Source organism: Engystomops pustulosus, chromosome 9 (genome assembly GCF_040894005.1).
Source record: "Engystomops pustulosus chromosome 9, aEngPut4.maternal, whole genome shotgun sequence".
Lineage (NCBI taxonomy): Eukaryota > Metazoa > Chordata > Amphibia > Anura > Leptodactylidae > Engystomops > Engystomops pustulosus.
In genome coordinates this window covers 45,326,149-45,351,745 of record NC_092419.1, presented here as the reverse complement: position 1 = coordinate 45,351,745, position 25,597 = coordinate 45,326,149, and the positions used below count along the sequence as shown (strand labels likewise).

The following is a 25,597-nucleotide window of genomic DNA, read 5'->3' as shown; positions in this document are numbered from 1 at the left end:
TGGATATGTGCGTCACTAAGCGCAGAACACAGCAGTCGCAAGTCTCACTACAAATTGCTCAGAATTGGCTAGTACATGCACTGCAGAAAGTACAGCCACCAGCAGATCAACCAGAAATCAAATATATAGAACGCTACTGTAGGCGTAAGTAAGCTCTTTGTATTCTCCTATGGCTATTTTCTAGCCAAGTATCAAAGCACACTACTATGCCAGATGAGATGACACTGAGTTAGTGCCTAATTGAAATCCAACCCCTACTAAATTTTCCCACTTCGGTCTTTGCTATGGATATGTGCGTCACTAAGCGCAGAACACAGCGGTCGCAAGTCTCACTACAAATTGCTCAGAATTGGCTAGTACATGCACTGCAGAAAGTACAGCCACCAGCAGATCAACCAGAAATCAAATATATAGAACGCTACTGTAGGCGTAAGTAAGCTCTTTGTATTCTCCTATGGCTATTTTCTAGCCAAGTATCAAAGCACACTACTATGCCAGATGAGATGACACTGAGTTAGTGCCTAATTGAAATCCAACCCCTACTAAATTTTCCCACTTCGGTCTTTGCTATGGATATGTGCGTCACTAAGCGCAGAACACAGCGGTCGCAAGTCTCACTACAAATTGCTCAGAATTGGCTAGTACATGCACTGCAGAAAGTACAGCCACCAGCAGATCAACCAGAAATCAAATATATAGAACGCTACTGTAGGCGTAAGTAAGCTCTTTGTATTCTCCTATGGCTATTTTCTAGCCAAGTATCAAAGCACACTACTATGCCAGATGAGATGACACTGAGTTAGTGCCTAATTGAAATCCAACCCCTACTAAATTTTCCCACTTCGGTCTTTGCTATGGATATGTGCGTCACTAAGCGCAGAACACAGCGGTCGCAAGTCTCACTACAAATTGCTCAGAATTGGCTAGTACATGCACTGCAGAAAGTACAGCCACCAGCAGATCAACCAGAAATCAAATATATAGAACGCTACTGTAGGCGTAAGTAAGCTCTTTGTATTCTCCTATGGCTATTTTCTAGCCAAGTATCAAAGCACACTACTATGCCAGATGAGATGACACTGAGTTAGTGCCTAATTGAAATCCAACCCCTACTAAATTTTCCCACTTCGGTCTTTGCTATGGATATGTGCGTCACTAAGCGCAGAACACAGCGGTCGCAAGTCTCACTACAAATTGCTCAGAATTGGCTAGTACATGCACTGCAGAAAGTACAGCCACCAGCAGATCAACCAGAAATCAAATATATAGAACGCTACTGTAGGCGTAAGTAAGCTCTTTGTATTCTCCTATGGCTATTTTCTAGCCAAGTATCAAAGCACACTACTATGCCAGATGAGATGACACTGAGTTAGTGCCTAATTGAAATCCAACCCCTACTAAATTTTCCCACTTCGGTCTTTGCTATGGATATGTGCGTCACTAAGCGCAGAACACAGCGGTCGCAAGTCTCACTACAAATTGCTCAGAATTGGCTAGTACATGCACTGCAGAAAGTACAGCCACCAGCAGATCAACCAGAAATCAAATATATAGAACGCTACTGTAGGCGTAAGTAAGCTCTTTGTATTCTCCTATGGCTATTTTCTAGCCAAGTATCAAAGCACACTACTATGCCAGATGAGATGACACTGAGTTAGTGCCTAATTGAAATCCAACCCCTACTAAATTTTCCCACTTCGGTCTTTGCTATGGATATGTGCGTCACTAAGCGCAGAACACAGCGGTCGCAAGTCTCACTACAAATTGCTCAGAATTGGCTAGTACATGCACTGCAGAAAGTACAGCCACCAGCAGATCAACCAGAAATCAAATATATAGAACGCTACTGTAGGCGTAAGTAAGCTCTTTGTATTCTCCTATGGCTATTTTCTAGCCAAGTATCAAAGCACACTACTATGCCAGATGAGATGACACTGAGTTAGTGCCTAATTGAAATCCAACCCCTACTAAATTTTCCCACTTCGGTCTTTGCTATGGATATGTGCGTCACTAAGCGCAGAACACAGCGGTCGCAAGTCTCACTACAAATTGCTCAGAATTGGCTAGTACATGCACTGCAGAAAGTACAGCCACCAGCAGATCAACCAGAAATCAAATATATAGAACGCTACTGTAGGCGTAAGTAAGCTCTTTGTATTCTCCTATGGCTATTTTCTAGCCAAGTATCAAAGCACACTACTATGCCAGATGAGATGACACTGAGTTAGTGCCTAATTGAAATCCAACCCCTACTAAATTTTCCCACTTCGGTCTTTGCTATGGATATGTGCGTCACTAAGCGCAGAACACAGCGGTCGCAAGTCTCACTACAAATTGCTCAGAATTGGCTAGTACATGCACTGCAGAAAGTACAGCCACCAGCAGATCAACCAGAAATCAAATATATAGAACGCTACTGTAGGCGTAAGTAAGCTCTTTGTATTCTCCTATGGCTATTTTCTAGCCAAGTATCAAAGCACACTACTATGCCAGATGAGATGACACTGAGTTAGTGCCTAATTGAAATCCAACCCCTACTAAATTTTCCCACTTCGGTCTTTGCTATGGATATGTGTGCCACTAAGAGCTAAACACAACGGTAGCAAGTCCCCCTGCTAATTCCTCACAAAATGGTACTAGATGCAAATTAAAATAAAAAAAGTAGAACGTTATTGTAGCCCTAAGAAGGGCTGTTGGGTTCTTTGAGAATCACTCCTGCCTAACAGTAAGCTAATAGAACACCCTAACGCTTTCCCTGACCAGCAGCAGCTCTCTCCCTAGCGGCATCCAGACACAGAATGATCCGAGCAGCGCGGGCAGCGGCTAGTCTATCCCAGGGTCACCTGATCTGGCCAGCCAACCACTGCTATCGACGTGTAAGGGTACCACGTCATGCTGGGTGGAGTGCAGAGTCTCCTGGCTTGTGATTGGCTCTGTTTCTGGCCGCCAAAAAGCAAAACGGCGGGAGCTGCCATTTTCTCGAGCGGGCGAAGTATTCGTCCGAGCAACGAGCAGTTTCGAGTACCCTAATGCTCGACCGAGCATCAAGCTCGGACGAGCATGTTCGCTCATCTCTAATAAGGACTAATCTTCTATTGGTCGAAATGTAACATGTTTTTGTGTTACACTTTTTGTTTAGCTACTAAAGCTTTAAATACTACGATATAGATAAATTAAGAATTTCTAACTGTTGTAACAATAGAAACACTTACTTCAAAATTAACTGTTTCCTCAAATAAAAAGCACTCCCACAACACAGTTAACAGTAAAATAAACAGTAAACAGTTAATAGTAAAATAAAGTTACACATCCTAAAAAAGTGCAAACTAGTTGAGGAGATAATATATATCGATGTGTAATTGGGAAAAATGTAGAGGTAAAATAGTAATTTTAAAATTATTATGTGTATCAAAATGGTGCTGATTTCAAAAATAAAAGGCCGATTGCACATATGAATTTTACAACTTAATAAAAAATATATTCTTTGTTCAATACAAGGGAAGGTTACGAATAACTGATTAAAAACAATTAAAAACCGATTCCGAATCCTTCATAATGTTCAAAAAACCTACCGGATGGATTACCAAATCCAACAATTCTTCCACCTATCAGTATCAAGCTGGTCGATACAACGAATATACACAAAATTCCTGCTGTCCAGACCACAGCTGTGCACTTGCTTTAGCCTGTAGCTGTAGCAAGCGCGTGGCAGTGGTCTAGACCTGACAGGGACAGGCAGCACCGTGGGCAAACAGAAGTGCAGGAGGAGGTAAGTATAAGTGGTAAAAGATAACTTTTTTAAAATCCCAGACAACCACTTTAAGACTATGGTTGCATTCACATGACCATTGGGGGACGAAAATAGGGTCACAAGCTTTCTGCTGTATATACAGCCCCCATAGGCCGGCACGGAGCAATGCGGCGCAGCACACGTGTGGCACTGTACCACTCCGTACACGGGGAAAAGATAGGACATGTCCTATCTTTCCCCGTGTTACGGCACTGTGTGCCTTGCATCCCTATGGAGAGGGGAGGGGTCACCTCTCCTCCTCTCCATATCTGCGAACGTATGCCCATCCGACTACGGCCCAGCTGGCATACTTTTGTGTAGTATACAGTGTTATTTTGCCTTTTAGATCTTCCAGCAATATATCTACAACATTAATGAAAATGGAACTTCCCAACACAGAGGAACGTAGGCTCTCAGAGAATAGTTTTGACATAATATAAGACTGTGTGTCATGGATCCCAATAAACCAATGTGAACTCTCTAAGGCCCTTTAATACTAATCCACATTATCAACGAATAACCATAAAACACACGCAGACTCTTCCTTTGTTGGGTATAAAAAATTGGTCACAGCTTTATTTTTTAAATAACAATTTTCCAAAAACTCTTAAACTCGTGAAGGCACTTGATTGTAAACTCGTTCCATTGGCCCGGCCGCTGTATGCCAGCTGGCCTCCCAGCTGCCAAGTCGGCCAACCGAGCCTACACCTCCATTGCTCATTTTCCGCCAGCTGTGACTTGAGGAAACTGAAAAACAATAAATTAACAAGCAAACAAACACACAAATAGGGCGGGAGGGCGGGACTGCTTCTCTGCCAAGCTTGTGACAAAGAGGAAGAACCCACCCCCTACACCAGCTTAAATACCACACGCCAGTAGGCGTGAATAACTATGAGGTAGCAGGGTGAGGGATGAGCTATAACCCACCCCCAATGAAAGTGCCACCAACCCCTTAAACATAACCTTGCGTCAAACCCAAAAGAGCAGACACCAGTCTAGGGGCACCTTCCTTAATTAGTCAGGCGTACCCCGCAGACTGTGTGTCATGGATCCCAATAAACCAATGTGAACTCTCTAAGGCCCTTTAATACTAATCCACATTATCAACGAATAACCATAAAACACACGCAGACTCTTCCTTTGTTGGGTATAAAAAATTGGTCACAGCTTTATTTTTTAAATAACAATTTTCCAAAAACTCTTAAACTCGTGAAGGCACTTGATTGTAAACTCGTTCCATTGGCCCGGCCGCTGTATGCCAGCTGGCCTCCCAGCTGCCAAGTCGGCCAACCGAGCCTACACCTCCATTGCTCATTTTCCGCCACCAGCAGAACCGTGTACTCCTACACGGAGCTGCGCCACCACCCAACAAAAAGAGAGCCTGCTCTATACCATCTTGAATCCCAGACAGAAAAATATCCGTCCCAATATCATTTAAATGAGCCCCGTCTTCACGCATCAGATTGGCATTATTGCCTTCCAATTCCCTGTGACGCACAACAACCCCACATCGTCCTTGAACATAACGTGACATTCTCGTATTGATGGTGCGTCTGGCCCTCTCCACCGCCGATCGATCCCGAGCACCTCTCCAAACCACCCGTGGAATCACCTCTGACCACACCACCACCACCTCCGAAAAGAAGGACAAAATGCGCTCCAAGTCCTGTCGCATGAGGGTAAGCAACTCCGCCACACGTACAGTGCACAGATCATTCCCCCCCGCGTGCAAAACTAAAACCACCGGGCCAGAGGTCGATCTGCTGATGGACACCGCTTCGGGGAGCACCTGAACCCATCTCAAACCCTGAATGCCCCTCCAACACACGTCAGCTTGGTGAAACCCGAGACTCCGGCCTCCCGGACGACATGCAGCCCTCTGGCCCGCCCAAAAAATATAGGAATGCCCCAATAACCAAACCGCCGGCCTGGGGCGCACCATACCCGCAACTCCTGAAAAACAAATTGAACAATATGAATAAAACATCACAGTAAATCAGGACGTATGTAACGCGCAAAACACGCCGATCTCCATCGCCCAATTTTCATGACTTCCGCATCCGGAAGACCCGCCCTGGCAGCCTCCGTTGCCGCCCCGATACGGAAAGAATGAGTCCCGTAGCTACTGTGGTCCACCCCCAACACCCTAAGGCATTTCCGAAAAATAGACTGAAATTGATAACGCGTGAGGGGGGAACCATCCTCATGCACCAAAAAACACGAACCCGCCTTGGCGACCGAAGAAAATTCCCGCACTAACGAGACCGGGCACGATGGACCGCCCACCGACTCCAAGCGAATCCAAGCGCCCCTACCGAAAACATCAGTCTTCGAGCGTCTCACCCGAAGGCGAACGATACCCGCACCCAAAGCCACGTCCCCTTTTTGTAACCCGCCTGATCTAGCCGCAGAAGGGGGGACTAACTCGCCTATCCGAAATGCGCCGAAAAAGGCCAGGCTAAAGGCCGTTGAAAAAAGCAACGACTCAAAAGGGGAAGAACACACCACGGAACACCCCTTAATCAGGTCGCATAACAAAGCAAAAGAGACCGGCCGCCTCGATTCGCCAGGAATGTGCTCCCTACGCCAACCCTTCAAGGCTTGTCTGATGACAAAAGTCTTGGTGGGGTCAGCCAGCCCGAAAAATTGCAAAAAGAAAGACACCCCCGCTAGCCGACGCTGCGCCACTGACCCCGATATACCCGCATCCCGCATACTCAACAAATAATCCTGAGTCACCCTTGTTCTCATAGCAGGATCCCGCCATATATCCCTATCGCCTGCCGCTTGCAACCAAGCCCCCCACGCCTTACCATACTGCTGCCATGTTGCGGGGGCCACCGAAGAACGAACCATCGCCATCAACCGTGGATCAGGCTCCACATATGGGGAGGGCACTGACACCCCTCCATATCCGCTCCCGGGAACCGCTGCCGGAAAACCTGAAAATCAAGGCGAGATAGCGGGTCAGCAATCACATTATCAACACCCGGCACATGTTGTGCCCTAAACATGATGTTCCACTCCAAACATCTCAGGACCAGGTGCCTCAGCAACGCTAAAACTGGAAGGGAAGAAGAAGTCAGTTTGTTAACAGCAAACACAACCCCCAAATTATCCGTCCAAAAACAAATCCGCTTATTCGCAAAAGAATGGCCCCAAAGCTCAACTGCAACAACAATCGGGAACAGTTCCAACAACGTCAGATTGCGAACCAACCCCATAGCCGACCATTCGGGCGGCCACGGCTCGGCACACCATGCGGATCCGAAAATCGCCCCAAAACCATGCCCGCCCGCAGCGTCCGTGAAAAGCGACAACTCTGAGTTAGGAACCTCTGGGGCCTGCCAACACGTCATGCCATTATACCCCAGCAAAAAACTTTCCCATACCCGCAAATCAGCCCGGTGCTGGGCGGATATACGAATACGATGCACAGGGTGGCAAACCCCTTTCGTGGCCAAGGACAAGCGCCGCGAAAAAACTCTGCCCATGGGCATAACCCGACACGCAAAAACCAGCAGACCCAATAGCGATTGCATTTGCCGCAGTGTGACCTTCCTGACCGAGCAAAAACCCCTCACTAACTCCAAAAGCCTTTCGAGCTTTTCCCTAGGCAAACGGAAAACCATCGCTTCCGAATCAAGTTCTATCCCTAAAAAGGACAAAACCGTGCACGGGCCCTCCGTCTTGTCTGCCGACAAAGGGACTCCGAAACGAGACATGAAAAACTGGAAGGATTTTAACAGATGTGAGCAAACCGGGGAGGCAGCTGGTCCTACAAACAAAAAATCATCCAGGTAATGTGTGACCGACCGAAATCCAGTTTCGTATCGTACCACCCACTCCAGGAATGAACTGAAAAGCTCAAAGTATTTGCAAGAAATGGAGCAGCCCATAGGGAGGCAGGTATCATAGTAATACATCCCATCAACCATGCAACCCAAAAGATGATAGCAATCTGGGTGCACCGGCAAAAGCCGGAAAGCCGACTCGATGTCTGACTTTGCCAGCAAAGCCCCCTGTCCTGCCTGCCGCAACAAGAAAACTGCCCTGTCGAACGAGACGTAAGAAACGGAAGCCTGCTCAGGAGAAATACCGTCATTCACCGACGAACCCTTAGGGAAGGATAAGTGATGAATGAGTCAGAACTTCCCAGGTTCCTTCTTTGGAACGACTCCCAAGGGGGAAACCCTCAAATTTGGAAATGGTGGCGATGAAAATGGGCCCTCAATGCGACCCATCTCCACCTCCTTCCCAACCTTATCCCTAAGGACAGTGATGGCTAACCTATGGCACTGGTGCCAGAGGTGGCACTCGGAGCCCTTTCTGTGGGCACTCAGGCCATCACCAGAGATGACTCCAGGTATCTTCCTGCAGTCCCAGACAGCCCAAGACTTGCTGTGCACAGAGCTATTTTAAAGTGACAGCTCTACCTGGGAATATTTTCTGCTATATTGGTGCCTCAGGGGGCTGGTATCAATGAAAACTGTGACAGAGCAGGGAGTATAAATCACAAATAAATTTCTGTGTTGGCACTTTGCGATAAATAAGCGGGTCTTTGTTGAAGTTTGGGCACTCGGTCTCTAAAAGGTTTGCCATCACTGCCTAAGGACATCGGGGTGCTCAGCTGCCGACTTCAAATTACCTGCAAAAGAGCCAACTGGAGAAAAATTGAAGGGGATAAAAAAACCGAACGAAAAACCGAAACTGAGCTGACCCGCCGCCTCCTTATCAGGATATCGGCCGAGCCAGTGGGACATCTCGCAGACGTTCACCGGTGTCTTTTTGTTCGGCACCAGCGCCCTTCCCCCCGTGCCTAGCGGCCGGACGAGAGCACTTGACTGCCGCATGATTTCCGCCGCACGAGGAGCACTCGTGCTTGTACTTACAAAGCCCGTAGAACCTGCAATGGCCTTCATTGAAAAGCCAGCATGCCCCGGGGCGTCTAACGGCCGCTGAACCATGGCCAGAGTTCCCGGCCTGACCAGCGGCCCCCGAGTGAAAGGGAGGGCGTTGAGACACCATCAAGCGGATCCAATCATCCGCCGCCTTCACACCCCAACCCATTTCTGGCTCCAAAGACAACCGCCTTCGGAAATCATCGTCATACCGCCACCAGGCGGAACCCCCGTGCGACTTATATGATGAGTAGATCACATCCTGATATATGAACAACTCCGAACATCGTTCGGGGTGTTTTTGACCCATCACACACCCCAACACTGAAAAGGCCTGAAGCCAATTGTTAATGGTTTTAGCCACCCTCGGTTTCCGATCCTGAGACCGCGCTGTAACCACAACCCGCTCCTTGTCCACCGTATGCTGATCCACAGAAATGAGAGACCAGATATCTATATATGCGTTAGCCCAGATCTTCTCCTTGACCTCGGCATCCACACGAGATCCGAGGGGGCTAACGCTGCAAAAAACCGAATCCTTGTGAATCACAGAAACAGTTGAAGGAGCGGGTGCGACTGCAGGAGCCGAAGGAGAGGGAGAGGGATACTTATCCAACAATGCCCTCATGGATGCTACAATATCAGACCCCGCAGCACCCCCCCCACCCCCCCAAGCACCCGCGTATTGAAACTCACCAGAAGGAAGCACCACCGGAGGACTCGCCACCACGACTGGAGGCTGGGAAACCGCAACAGGAGCAGGCTGCTCCACCTGCGCTACCGGAGCTGGAATCACCGGATCTGGAGGAGGCTGCTGATGTGACACAGACCTCCTGGAAGAAACAGACTCCACAACTCTCCGCCTACGGCGTCTACGCCCAGACATCGCCGTGGCATCAGAAGACCCCTCAGAAGAGGATGGGGACCGCCACCTAGACGATCTGGATCGCCTCGACCGCTTCGAGGACCTAGAACCAGCACTCAAAGTGTAAAGATTCACCGCAGATCCGCGGCGGGAACGCCTACGGGTGTCCCGGGAGGAGGTGGAAGACTGCGATGACTGGCTGCGGGACCTACCCCGCCTACGCCTTGCCGCACTGAAACCCGAGGCTGGCAATGTGGGAGTGGGGGCCGTGGGGGGTGAGAAGAACTGCCCAGGAGCCGGCTGTCCTGACTGACCCACATGGGGGGCAGCCACCGTCCCACTAAACTGCGGCTGCTGCGTGAGAGGCTGAATGGCTCCTAAGGCCGGCGCCTGCACTTGGCAAGGGGCCACTGGACCCGGGGGGCCCAAAAACGGCGTGCTCGCCGGGGGAAGCATGGGGGCCGCGCAGGGCTGCTGAAGCTGCGCCCCAGTAGGAGGTGAGCCTGCCGGGGGATCTTGGCCAACAAGGGGGGGGGCCGAAGACGGACCCCCCGCCGGATCCGGAGTCGGAGCCGGGACCCCGCCACCCGCCTGGGAGAGAGCGGAGGCATCAGAGGAGGAGGGACCCGAGCTGGCGTTGCTGCCCATGGCCGGGAGAGGAGCGCGTGGTGTGGTGAAAATGGCGGCCGCGCACTGAAAGGGAGGCACTTCCGGTCGAAGCTCCCGTGACCGGAAGTGGGCGGAGTCAGGGGGCGGAACGGGAGCCGCGCCACAAACCTGAGGCGCGCTCCCACCCGCGGAAAGGCCCTGCGCCGCATCCACAGAGGTACGGCGCCCGGACCTGCCAGAGCGCCGGGACACCCCAGAAACGGTAAGGGGGCAACCAGAGCGGGGACGGGAGGAGCGGGGAGAGGGAGATGGAGAGGAGGAGGGGCTAAGCCGAGCCGGCGGGCGCGACACGCGGGACGACCGCCGCCCGCCGCTTACACTCACCGCAGGCGCCGCAGCAGGAGCTTGCACAGAATGAAGAAATTGTTGCAGCCAGCCATCCCCCTCCGTTTGCATGCGGGCACGGAAGGCCGCTGCAAGAGGGTCCTCCATAATTCACAGGCTTAGACCTGGACACAGCAACTGCTTCTCTGCCAAGCTTGTGACAAAGAGGAAGAACCCACCCCCTACACCAGCTTAAATACCACACGCCAGTAGGCGTGAATAACTATGAGGTAGCAGGGTGAGGGATGAGCTATAACCCACCCCCAATTAAAGTGCCACCAACCCCTTAAACATAACCTTGCGTCAAACCCAAAAGAGCAGACACCAGTCTAGGGGCACCTTCCTTAATTAGTCAGGCGTACCCCGCAGAACAGATGTTTGGTGCTGGAAACCCCAGAGGATCCGGATAGTCCCATCCATCTGTATAACCTCTTTCTAGATGCTGACATGTTGGCAATCACTTATCCAACTCAGTGGATGTTGTGAAGGGGTTTTCCTTCACAATTAAAAGTTTTCTGCGATCACCAATCAATGTTGTCTTTTGTGCGGATTTTCAGGCCTTTTAGATCTACTTTTTCAGCCTAGTGATTGTCTATTTCACTTCCATTGAGAGATCCTTTGGATGCCTGCTGTGGGTCACATTTAAATGCCAAAACTAGGATAAACTCCAATCCTTTTTTTCCTCCTTAGATGATGATGGATTAACCCATTTGACATAATGGGGCACATTTACTTACCCGGTCCAGTCGCAATCCAGCGGCACGTTCTCCGATGAGGATTCGGGTCTGCCGGAATTCACTAAGGTCTGTGCGTCCGATATCCACCTCGCTGCTGCGCCAAGGTCCGTCGGAGTTCACCTTCTTCGTTCCAGTGCAAGTGCTGATCTTGCGGCACAAATTCTTTTTAAAATTCTGCAGGTTTTCTGAATCCGTCGGGGTGGCCAACCCCTATTTCTGTCGTGTGAAAGCCGGCACCAATGCGCCAAAATCCGATCGTGTGCACCAAAACCCCGGGGCAATTCGGCACAAATCTGAAATCGTCAGGAAACCCAACAAAAGTGCGCAATTCGGACCCTCAGTAAATAAATAGATTTTGGAATAATGGAGTCAGCACTTTGCGCACATATTGATAAGATAACTGTATATTGAATATGTTTTGGCAAACAGCTAAAATTTAAAAACTTTCCTGTCTAAATATTTCCACACCTAGATGTATACGCTAAGGGGGTGACCCATTTTATTGGAAAAAAAAAAGATTAGACATGTTGGTTTTTAATATATCTGATCATCTGTTGCAGGAAACTGTTATGGGTTACCCTTCCCACTGAAAACAAGCATCTATGTGTAAAGGGGAAGGGGTAAGGAGTAATAACAATTGCCTGATCAAGTTGACAGTCATCTGTATTGTTCCGTTAAAGTACACTAATGCTCATAGTGGTTGATAAGGGTCTCTAGGTGTTCAATTGTGATGACTAAAGAATGCACACAATTACATAATATAAAGTATTGTATACAGGCAGTCCCCGGGTTACGTACAGGATAGGTTCTGTAGGTGTGTTCTTAAAGATTTTGTATGTAAGTCAGGAACTGTATACTTTATAATTGTAACTCCAGTCAAAATTTTTTTGGTCTCTGTGACAATTGGATTTAAAAAAAATTTGGGTTGTTATAAGAACCAGGATTAACGATAAATCTTCATTGCAGACATCTGTGATAACTCTTATAGCTGTTTATTATAGCCTAAGGCTAAAGTACAGTAAATTACCAATATCCAGAGGTCCTTTTGTAACTAGGCGTCGTCTGTAAGTCGGGCGTTCTTAAGTAGGGGACTGCCTGTATTGCATTATAAGCTTCGGAAGTAGGATATTTAATGTATAATATGCCAGGGTGTAGCATACATTTGTCTGGATAGGAGGAGGGGCCATATGTAGGGCGACATAGTATGCGCTATTATTTTTCCAGCAATGGCAGAGTACTGTGACACACGTGCACAATGCACAATGCACTCTTATAGCGGCCGTCTGCTGGCTGACGTTTGTACATTAGTCTGAAATAAGCCTTAGTTTGTAAGCTTTGCAAAGAAGGGTGTACATTATATTTTAGATTGCAAGCTCTCACGATAAGGTTATTTATTGCGTAGTAGACTGTAGGTTTTCAGAGAAAGACATATATTAAATGTATGATGTATGTGGTATTATAACCTTTTTTTGGAGTAGGTTGTTTAAATTTTAAACTCCTAGGCGTAAATTTTCTTTCATTGTATATACAAGTGACCGCTGCAACGTTTCGACCCCTAAGATCTGGAGTCTTTTCTTAGAATTTTGTCTGTCCCGAGCTTATAATAAAATTACCTGCAGGTGTAATAATATTCTAAATTAGCAGGACAAGATATCAGATGGATCTTTTAGACCTGATCCGAAGGTCTCAGTGACCATTGAATATTTAGCTTTCAAGTACTCACCTGCTGGTTCACTGGAGCAACCAGATCCCTGTAGGGGGTTAAGTCTGAATACTAGGTGTTCTCTTTAACAGTCCCATCTGTCCACTAAGTTACTAAGATTCAAGTCTGTAATATATGTGTGATCCTTGATAATATTCTATATGTCTGGATATAATGTAAAGCAGGGCACAGCTCATTCAGTGACACACAGGGAATCATGAAATTGGCGCATGTGATCACACATCCTTGGTTTTTTTAGTATGAACAGGTAAATCATTTCAGTGAACATGTCACACACATAAAACTATTTAAAGATAAAATCCCCTTGCAGTGAAGCTGTCACAATTCGCACCCCTGCATTCTGCTATAAAAGCCAGCTGCTCTATGTCATCTCCTGGTTTATAAATGAAACAAACGCAGGAAGAAAAGTGACATAAATGTGATCTAAAAATAAAGTATCATACAGAAGCGGTGTCACAGTGTAATGGCAAGACTTGTAAGCTTCATCTCAAAGATTAAAGGACATTTCAGAATGGGTTTTGGGTTAAATCTAGATTTGTACATGATACCTTCCTAGTGCTTCAGCTTCTGACCTGAGTTTTACGTTCAGGTAAAAATTTGCTACTTCGGTTTTCCGTCCGGAATATAGGGCACAAGGCTTACTTTTTCAGCCTGAGGGAAATCCCATTGATCCCTTTAATTCAATGAATTGATTTTGGCCCAGATTCTCCTGGCGGAAACTTATTTTCTCTGAGGGTTTTCCTATCCGTTTTAAAGCAGTTTTGGGCTGCTTTCTGTTGTCTTTTCTGGACTTTTGCTGGTATAAATGTCTTTCATGTTGGACTTTACAGCACAAATATTATCTAAATTTAATGGGGCAGTGTAATTTTGGCAATGCTGGACATAAATAGTTTTATTTGTTAGGTTTTTTTTATTTGTTTCCGAATTCTTCACAATATAATCTTTTTATTAAAGGAAATCTACCATCAAAATCTATCGTGATAAACCAGGGACATTACTCATAGATCCAGGCAATGCGACTGTGGTAATCTTCCCATATTTGTTATGCATGTCCTCCTTCCTTCTAAAAAAACCTTTTTCAATTATGCTAATGAGCTAAACTGTGAGCTGGCTCTACAGACTGTTACACTGTCTCAGCTTTAACCCTGCTCCCTCAGCAGTTCTTGCTCAATGCACTAATGCTGAAGTGAATAGGGGAAGAGCAGGGGCGTAACTTGAGGGGGTGCAGAGGTGGTTTAGCACCTGGGGCAAGAGGTTTAGGGGGCCCTTATGGTGTCACTTTCCCATATGAGAAGACTATTACTATAAACCATACATTATAGTCAGGGGGCCTGGCACAGACTTTGCACTGGGGCCCATCAGCTTCAAGTTATGCCACTGGGGAATAGTAAGGCAGGGCGATTGTTCATGGACAGATAAAGATCACATGACCCTCCTTCTGCGGCCATTTTATGGACAGGAATCTCTGGCTGGTGAGGTAAAGGACAAGAGCCTTCACTTTACATATCAAGAAACCAAGAACTATTAATAGTGTATATTGGTAAATTACCTGCATACACTTCATAAGTATGAAGAAAAAGAAAATTAGACATTAAGACATGAAGAACAACATTCCATAAACAACACTGATCTGTCATTAAGCCTCTGTAGTCAGGATATACCCACACACAGAATACACGCAGAAAAGAATGAATGGCAATGGATCTTGGCATGAGCCTCATGTATACAATGCTGTTTTTCTCTTAATCAAGAGTGTTAATTGGAGCCTGCAGTGAGTCACATAGACAGCACATTATATGGATAGATTGGTCAGCAGCCAGCTGGTAAGTGAATGGTATCATAAGAAGTCATTAATTTTCCTTACAATCTGTTAAATGGCGCCCACATTGTCATTTCATAGCCCCCTCAACATCAGCATGTACTTATAGGGTACAAGAGATCCCTTAAAACAGTGACAAAATTGACATTTTGCTTTACTTCTAAAAGAAAAGATCTCACTTTCTCTGCTGTATATGGAGCTTTGCATGTAATTGTCCCCAATCTTATAAATCTTCTGTAGCTAAGTTTTGTATAACATAATAGGGTTCCATATAGGTGTATAAGTCTGTATCGTTCTTCCATATATCCCTCTGTTTTATACAGAGGCTTAAGGTTTTACATGTCTGAACTTAAATAGATCAAGGCCTTTTTTTTCCTAGAAGCATTTCTTCTAAAGCCTAGAATGTGCATAATCCCTATAACCAATGAAGGCGAAATGAAAAAAAAAATATATAGAAAAATATCAGATTTGTAATAACACAGAAGTATTTTTAAATGGGCACTTCTGCCAGCTTTTACACCACTGAACTACTACCCCATCAGGTAGAAAATAAAATATCCTTTCTAGAATTCCCTATTGCCCTTTAACCTATAAAAAACTTACCAAAATTATATGTAAATTAGGTGAAGAGAGTCACTTTTTTGCCTGAGATGAGTCACTCTAAACACTGGAGCGTCACATTAGATGTCCATATCATAACCTCTATAGCAGCTGGAACTATTCCACTACTACAGCCATTTGCTGACCCCAGAAGTAAATTTATAAATACACTTGTGCCACAATTCTGGTGGTTTTGCACCAAAAACACTCTCTAAAATACCTTGCACCACAGTTTTCACGGCTTTTAGAGCTTTTTTTGGCACTTTCCTGACTTGTCCAGTTAAGGGGCCGTGGCCTTCAGGAGAGGAGCATGGCCTCACAAGAAAGGGGCATGACTTGCGGGAAATCATTCATGCAGCTAAAATTCTGGCGCACAGTTTAGACCAACTAAAAGAAGGTCTAAAGTAGGAACCGACAGTCTTATACTGCACCAGAGTTCAAGTGTTTTCCAGCTGGAGTGCTATTTATGCGGCACTATTTTTTTTTTTAAATTCCGCATTTTTTCCGAATCCGTTGGCTTTTTCTGACTGCCACGCTTAACCGTTTGCACATTTGTGGATGCTGGAGGTCATTTTGCAGGTCTCTGGCAGTGATCCTCCTGTACTTCCTTGCACGGAGGTAGTGGTCCTGCTGCTGGGTTGTTGCCCTCCTCTGTCTCCTGGTAATTCCTCCAGCCTCTGGACACTACGCTGACGGACACGAGCAAACCTTCTGGCCACTGCTCGCATTGATGTGCCATCCTGAATGCGCTGCACCACCTGAGCCACACGCCGAGGCGTTGTAGGGAGGTCATACAGGCATGTGGAGGCCACACACCATACTGAGCCTCATTTTGCCTTGTTTTACGGACATTACATCAAAGTTGGATAAGCCAGTAGTGTGTTTTTCCACTTAAATTTTGTGGGTGGCTCGAAATCCAGTCCTCCATTGGTTAATAAATTTGATAACCATTGTAGTGTGTAGTGCGGCACCTACAACATCTGCTTTTACAATGGGTGACTATTAAGTGTAGTGGAAACAGGTAGTAGTGTTCTGGTAATTGTAACACTTGTGATATTATGGCACCATACATACCCACTAACTATATTGTCTGGATATATTGGAATCTAATGTTATATATATATATATATATATATATATATATATATATATATATATATATATATATATATACACTCCATTGTATGTGAACTTTAATTTAATAAAATTTGGCGAAATACTAAAATGTGAATAACTCTTTAGAACTCTTTAGAACTGCTTTGGTGTTGGACTTCACATGATTTATTGTATGGGGGGGGGGGGTCTAGAATCAACCAGCAAAGCAATTTTTAGACACTTCCATTCTGCAAGGTCATGACCTGGTTCTTCCTAGAGATTACATTACAGAGCTATGACAAGCGTTGGAATATCGGCGTAGATGTCAGATGTGATCCATTTCCCCCTCGAAAACACTGATTAATATTCTGCACATTCTGTAATTATCTATTTTGCACATTCTGCTCATGTTATCTGATGTATAAGACAGAGCAATACCAGCTTATACTTTTTCTGCTTTCAATAGACTGCTCACGTGACAATTATTTTTGAGAACAATGTTAGAAATTCCGTATTCGTACATTCACGATTTCTCTGAATAAGTCATGGAAATCACTACTTTAGCATCTAGAATGAAAACAATAGCGCTGAGTGGTAATTAAATTCAGCAGATCTTCACAATTAACTGTAAAGTGTTGAATTTGTTACCAAGACATCTGTAAAAGAGCCTTCCAAATGCGGAAATCTGAAAGTGAAAAAAGACACTGCATCTGCCGAATGGAGTCAGCCATATACAGTAATCCACTGCCAGCTACAGTGATTTCCTAAAGTATTCATACCCCTTGAACTTTTCCTCACTTTCCAACATTCCAGCCACAAATTTGAATTCATTTTATTGATATATTATAAGAGCAACAGAAAATAGCAATATTTTTGAAGTGTAATAATATGTGCTTTATTATTTTTATGCAAATTAAAAATCCCAAAGTATGGTCTACATATGCATTCAGACCCCTGTACTGTGATATTCCTAGACCACATACTGTGTGTCCAATTGCCTTTAGAAAATCTACCATTAAAATCAAGTATCACAAACCAGGGGCACTTAGATCCATGCTCTGTGACTGTGGTAATCTTCTTATGTGTTATCTATAGTTTCCTTCTTTCTAAAATCAACTTTTAAAATTATGCTAATGATCATGATGGGGCTATGGTGGGTGTTTCCAGAACCCCTCAGTGATGTCTTTTCACTGGCTGTTACAATGAGCAAAACAGGTCTCCCAGAACACACCATCCCCAGCAAGATGGTGGCAGCATCATGCTGTGAGATGCTTTACTACAGCAGGGACTGGGGACATGGTCAGAGTTGATGAGAAGATGGATGGAGATAAATACAGGGCAATTCTGAATGGAAACCTCACTTGAGACTGGGATTTAGGTTGACCTTTAAGCAAGCTACAGTGGAAGGGTTTACAACAAAACATATTCATGTGTTGTAATGGCTTCAGGTCTAGACCTAAATCCCTTTAAGAACCTGTGGTTTGACAATTACTGTTCACAAAGGTTCTCCAATCAAGAACTTGAGTTATTTGTTATTTAGAGTTATGCAAACAAGAACATGCAAAACTTACAGCCTCTAAATGTGCAAATCTGGTAACTACAGACCCCCAACAGACTTGCAGCTAAAGGTGGTCCTACAAAGGAATGACTTTTATGTGCACCATACTTTTCAGTTTTTAATTTGCAAAAGCATGCATCATTTCCTTTACATATAAATATAGATATAGTCATACTAAGACAAAGCAGAAGAGAAAAAACTATTCTGTTCTTTTCAGCTCACCTCAATTGCTGTCCCAGCCCGCTGGTGCACGGAGTTAGTTCATTTCATAAGAGAAGAATTGGTTTCCAGCTCTCAGTCAAATCCTTACAGTATTTTAGATAAAAACAACTTTTAATTCATATCGACTAAAACATGTACAGTACTAGATGCCATGACAAAAAAGAGAGCTTAAAACAGACACGTCGGATCGAAAAGATCCTTAATCGTAGTTCGTTTAGATCTGAAATGCGTCAGTTTTTAACTCTTTTTTTTTTGTCATGGCATCTAGTACATATGTATAGTCCATATGAAATATAAGTTGATTTTATCCAAAATACTGTAAGGTTTTGGCGGAGAGCTGGAAACCAATTCTTCTGTTATAAATAGTCATACTAAGGCTACACTCACAACTCATCATTGCTCTTCGGTGAATGCGCTAAGTTTATCAAAATATATGTAGTAGTAGAAGAATAAAGCAAATATAATATAGAGATACTTCTGCCCTTTAAGCAGCTGGAGGTTGGGTCAATGGACCCCTATTTTTTACTTAGATGCTAGAGGTTATACCTGTTTATATTGGACATATATCACATATCCTTTGGTCATGTCATCAATATCTGAGATGGAAGATCCCTTTAAGGCTGACTGCATTTTTGCCTTGTAAAAATTGGGTGGGTTCATAGCTCCAATATTGGATCTTTGTACCATTTATCAATCAGTAGAACCTCTTCTTCATACATATAGAAAGTTTATATGATAATCAGAATAACGCACTGCACCTCTACAGTATATAGTGCCTGCCATGTATGTTTTCCTAAAAGGCACAGATGTTATGCTGACGTAACATCTTGGAATAATCTTAGCGCTGAATGAGAAAATCATATGACAAAGGATATTTTGTGCATTTTACTGTTTGCGATCCCGGTAGCTAATTAACCCCTCAGGGTAAGCTGTTTATGAAGAGGAATTGGTGAGAGACTTCTCCTGTCCCCTAGGCACACATCCTGACTACTTGCCTTGCACTCAGCACACCTTATAATTCTTCTTTAAATACTTAACACAACATTGAATATTATCATTAACTTGCATATTTCATTGCTGATCAGAAGATTAATTGAAATGGGGTCTGTTCGGTACAGTTAATGAGGCAATGCAATAAAATATAATAATGTGCGTAATTTAGTACGCGTGGATTATTCTAAAAGGCAATCCATGTCAATTAGACTTGAGATAATTGGCTGATCAAGCTACAGCACAACGCTGGACTAAGAATGGACATTGAAACTTTGCACGGACATTCCATTGAGCTGTACAGAGAAGCCCACATCTACTACAAGCAGTGCAAAATACAATATACAGGCAGTCCCCGGGTTACATACAAGATAGGGTCTGGAGGTTTGTTCTTAAGTTGAATTTGTATGTAAGTCGAAACTGTATATTTTATAATGGAAGTTTTAGACAATTTTTTTTCTTTTGCCCCAGTGACAATTGGAGTTTCAAAATTTTTGGTGTAATTGGACCAATGATTATCAATAAAGCTTCATTACAGACATCTTACAGCTGATTATTGCAGTCTGGGACTATAGTAAAGCATCCAGAGAGCTTCACCAGAGGTCACAGTGGGCAGAGGGGTCCGTCTGTAACTATGGGTTGTCTGTAAGTCGGGTGTCCTTAAGTAGGGGACCGCCTGTATGCAGTTTGCCTATGTAGTCTGCAGGGGGCACCACATTCATGATTTCTGGCACCCCTTCTTCATGAATCTGGCGCTCCCTTCGCTGCTCTGAAAAAGAGAGCACCACAATTTTTTTGGTGCACCTTTAACATGGGGCATGCAACACACTTCTGTCAGACTTTGCATGATAAATGTGGCGCACGGTACTACCGGAGCAACGAAACGTTTAGTGCGGCTATGACACATATGTGTCCCGTTCAATACAAATGTGTCTCAGACACTTATTAAATACCTGTGCAAAAAGTGTGCACTCAATAGAATGTGCAAAGTCAGAAAACTGGCGCAGGGGGTTTGAAAAATCTGGGCCACTGGGATACAGCAGACAGCAGAGGCAAGTCATATCACTGAAGCCTAGCTCACATTCAAGTAAATGATGGGACTTAGTCGGAATCAGTCGCATCGTCCGAAGACCGCCCTCGAAATCCCCAAAAAGTCGTGAAACCCGTCGAAAATGCAGCCGCTGGACCTTGGTAAATAAGCCCCAATGTCCCACATTTATTAAAGCATTTGCGCCAGTTTTCTGTCTGACTCTGCACTGAAAAGAACGTCCAAGCTGCTTGCACTTGAGTTTGCGCCACATTTATTACCAACATGTCCACTTTTTATTCCACCGTTTGAGGATATGTGGAGGACCTTCAAAGGTCCTGGAAGGACCCTGGTATACATATGTGTTGAGAGCTTGAGAATTTTATGGCTGGAGGTCCGTCTCTTTATAAACTCTACAGAGCAGTATCTAAATTGGCAATTGGTTTAGGTAGCTATGGGTCCCGGTCGGCCGACAAAACCTCCTGTATTATAATCCATTACTGTTGTGTACTACAATGTGATTATAATTAAGAACAGGGCATCTTGTCACAAAACGCATTTTTTTAAAATTAGATTCGAAGATAGTCAAGGGCACAGATCTAATAAAGTAGCTTTGTGTTAAATATGCTAAAAAGTCAATATTAACACATAATGTGGTTTCAGTGTTGGGGATGATGGAGTTTACATCAAATAAAAAAAAATATATTGGTGTCATCACATTTTTACATTAGTTGTAATTGTTTAGTGCTAATGCTGCTAATGGTTTCCATAATTTATTAAATTTTTTAAAAACTTTGACCTTGCAACTTTTGGATCTGTTGACTCCACAGTCCAGGGATTATACATGAGATATAAGGTGACAAAGCAAAGGATCCTGTGACCTCTAAAGAGACAACACACCTTAGATTTTCCGAGAATGTATAAATAAGAATTTGCAGTACTAAAGGAATTGCCTATGACAATGTTAGGGTAAACATCACACCATGTAAAAATGTAGGTGGGTTTCCTAAAAGCGAAACATCTGCATATGGGGGCAGAATTTTAAGGGTATCACATCTTATTTTCTCATCAATTCAGAAACCAATGTAGTCTATTTTTGTACACAGACAATTAGAAAAATGAATTATCAAATAAGAATCCTAGGCTTTACCAAAGCATCCTGACATTGTGTATGCTCTCTACATAAACCTATTTATCACTGCTGGTTTGGTAATTAACATCAATTGAGTTCTACTCCCATTATAGGAAGAAGATAATATAGTCCCCAGTGTCTTCTAAGAAGGCTTCTTTAATTACTGCATGCTATTCTTCTCTATGAACGTTTTCTGGGTGTCATAGTAATCACTATCTTTATCACTATGTTAATGATGTTGGGTTGAAAACCCCAGAGAGGATAGCGATGAATGTTGAAACCATTAAGTCCATGATGATTTCTGCTTCTTCTATCCTCCCTTGTGTTTCTGATGTCACAGTCATGCCATAAACATGAATAAACAGTGATAGAAGTCCATGTCCACAGTTTGGAAGCATTTGCGTGTCTAATACAAACATGATATGATTATGTAACCTCCTTGTAAAATCCTGTTTATAGCGGATGACCCTGGAGGTTTCTCAGCATAAATCAGAAGAAAATTATATTTGGTTAGAAGAAGATATCATGTGTTTTTTACACTTAATCAGGCTTGATAAAATGCTATTACACATCCTGGAACTTCTGTACTAAATGTAATAAGTAGATGACAATGTTCCTCTGTGTGCAGAGCATGTAACTGCTTAGTTACCCTCCGTGATGGCATGAATATCACCACATTGTGAAGAGGTCATACAGAGACAAACTTCAAGCTAAACTGCCCCAAGGTAAAAGGCAAACCCTCACCTACCTTGTGAAATTGATGGTAATGTTGTTTTTTTATGTGACTCGTCTTGTTTTCCTTTAATCACTTTAGGTTGGACGGTGCCCCGTGCAGCATCCACTTCATCATAAGAAACACATCTTCTAAATCCACATAAGATGCAGCCTACTTTGTGTCCTACGGTCCAAGCAAAAACTTTTTATTTTTTGCTTGTTCACTTATATAACGTTCATTTTCTGTTGGTAAATGTGGGCTTGTTTTTTCCAGGTCATGCTGTATTTTTCAAAGGTTTAAATAATTTGTTAGTTTGATTTATTCTTTTGTATGCAGAATCTTCTTAAAATATTTTAATCACTGAGCTAAGAGATATATCACTAGGTCTCTTTCAAAAATAACAGACTGTAATCTTGCAATAAACGAGTGCCAGAAAAGGCAATAGCTTGAAACTATCACTTTTACTATCTGCCAAAAGATTTTGCAACCTAAAAGTAATCTGTAGATACTTAACCCTCACATATCTGATGAAAGCAGGCCCAAAATTTAAAATTGGGGCTCTAATTATGTGGCAGGATGCATGGGACAGCTAATTAGGTCTTTATGTCCTCTGGGTGTTATTGGACATATGGACTGGACGGATGCTCTTATATCCAAAATCTAGTGGAACTTCTTCTTGAAATATTGGAATTTTTTTCAGTACTCACATAACACTAAAGAGGAACCCATGCAGCTTCCACAACATTATCTGGTTTCAAGAGTGAACCCATAAGGCAAATACTTTGTGCGGACAGGTCAGAGGAGGAGTAACTTCTACATGAGTTATTGTGCTTATGAGTCTTGACATAATGTGAAGAACATAGATACTCAACATAACACCAAGGCGTCTGTAAAAATGGAAGTGGAAGTGAGGAGAGCATGACTGGTAGTAATATTCGAGAAGCTGAGGTTGTGAAGTTTAGGCTTCGGACCAGTTTAGTTTTCATGTTCTGAATGTGGAATTCTCCATTGGAATTCATCTTTACACAACCTGGAAAGGAAAATTAATTGGGTGAATTTACTAAAACCACAACAAATCAATTTAAGTAGGGGTTAGAATTTCACCTATAATGTTCTACAGGAGACATCACTCCCCTAATGTAATGAAATGTGCACAGCATCTTCTTTCCCTTTACTATTACATTTTCATTGTTATGGTTAATATTATTGAATATCACTTCCTCACGACTGGACACAGGTGGTGCAAGAATATCATTACAGGTAGTCCTCGGGTTACGACGGTCTCGGGTTACGACGCTTTATACGGCTCATTCCAACTTACGCGGTTTTGCGTCGTAAGTCAAACTGTACGTGCGCCGGAAGTCATAGAGTACTGTACTGCACACTGTACCCGGTTACTGTACATGAGAAAAACGAGTCTCCTGCACGCCATAACACCCTTCATTATGGCTCCCAAGCGAAAGGTAGACTCATCTGATACCAGTGCATCAAAGAAAAGGAAGGCTATCACCATGGAGGTGAAAGTAGGTATCATAAGGCAATCAGAGAAGGGGGAAACAGCGACAGAAATTGGCAGGTCATTAGGACTTAGTCGTTCGACTGTTGCTACGATTATCAAGGATAAAGATCGTATCCTTGAACATGTGAAAGGATCTGCTCCTATGAAAGCAACAGTGATAACAAAGCAGCCTAGTGGGCTTATTATTGAGATGTAAAGATTATTGGTGCTTTGGTTGGAAGACCAAAATCAACGCCATATCCCTGTGAGTTTTATGGTTATTCAGGAGAAGGCTAGGCGACTGTTTGAGGCTTTGAAAAGAGAAAAGGGGGAAGGAAGTCAAAGTGAAGAATTTGTGGCAAGTAGGGGTTGGTTTATGAGGTTTAAGGATCGTGCCAATTTCCATAACATTAAAGTGCAAGGTGAAGCTGCTAGTGCTGATGAGAAAGCAGCAACTGAGTTTCCTAAAGAATTGGCTAAGATAATTGAGGAGGGTGGTTACTGTGCTCAACAAGTGTTCAACGTGGATGAGACAGGCTTGTTCTGGAAACGTTTGCCTAACCGTACGTACATCGCCAAGGAGGAGAAGACAGCACCAGGTCATAAAGTCGGCAAGGAAAGACTGACTTTGCTTCTTGGGGGCAATGCTGCTGGCGACTACAAACTGAAGCCCATGCTGGTATATCAGGCTGAGAATCCAAGGGCCCTCAAGGGTATTTCAAAAGGTCATCTACCAGTCATCTGGAAGTCTAATAGGAAGGCATGGGTGACACTTGCAGTGTTTCATGACTGGTTCTCCAACCATTTTGTGCCAGACGTGAAGCAGTATTGTACCTCCAAGGATATCCCCTTTAAGGTGTTGCTAATTCTGGACAATGCCCCTGGACACCCTGCCCATCTGGATGACATTAACCCTAATGTCAAGGTGGTTTACCTTCCACCTAATACCACTGCCCTAATACAGCCTATGGACCAAGGAGTCATTGCTACATTCAAGGCCTACTACCTACAAAGGGTCATTGGTAATGCTTTAGCAGCAACTGAAAAGGATAAGGACTTGACTCGCAAGGACTTTTGGAAAACATACAAAAGGACTTTTGGGATGAGGTTAAGCAGACCAGTATGAATGGTGTGTGGAAAAAACTGTGTCACCAGTTTGTGAATGATGTCACAGAGGTCCAAGAGTCAGTGACTAGCGTCATAAAGAACGTTGTTGATATGAGTAAGACAATGAATCTGGAGGTGGAGGAGGATGATGTCGCAGAGCTATTGGCATCTCATGGAGAGGAGTTATCTGCTGAGGACCTTATTCAACTGGAGAAGCAGATAATAGAGGAAGAGGAAGACAAACCAACCCCAGAACCTAAGAGATTTACAAGGCAGGGCTTGGCAGCAGGTTTTGCCCTGATACAGGAAGGGTTGTCAAGATTTGAGGCTGAGGATTCCAACATGGAAAGGTACACTAGGGTTGCCAGAGGAGTCATGGATTCCCTTAGCTGTTACAAGGAGATCTTGGAGGAGAAGAAGATGTTCTCCTTCCAAACTAACCTGCAGCAGTACTTCAAGAAGGTAGAGAGGCCTGCAACAAATCCTGCAACAGATCCTGTACCCTCTACCCAGCTGCCCCTCTTGACTCAGCTGCCCCAGTATCTCCAGCACCTTCTGCAGCCTCCTCCCAATAAGTAAGCCTGTTCTCTCTTTGGAATTGTTACATTGTTTATTACAGTACACTGTTTATTACTTGTAAAGTAAAGAGTCCAGCTCACCTCTCTCCGGTCCTGGTGCAGGAAAGTCAAGAACTCTGAGAACCTCCAGCCAACAAATCCAAATAGCAAATGCTTCAGCACTCAGGGTTCCGGTGAAAAAAGGGTTTGCTTTATTCCATTAAAATCCATATCAACGTGCACAGACAGAGGTAACAGTCACAAACAG

At 44.1% G+C, this 25,597-nt stretch overlaps 1 pseudogene; it reads left to right on the top strand.

The window, feature by feature from the left end:
• The first annotated feature begins 23,612 nt into the window (after positions 1-23,612).
• LOC140076446 (tigger transposable element-derived protein 1-like) lies at positions 23,613-24,791 on the top strand (annotated as a pseudogene).
• Positions 24,792-25,597: the final 806 nt, after the last annotated feature.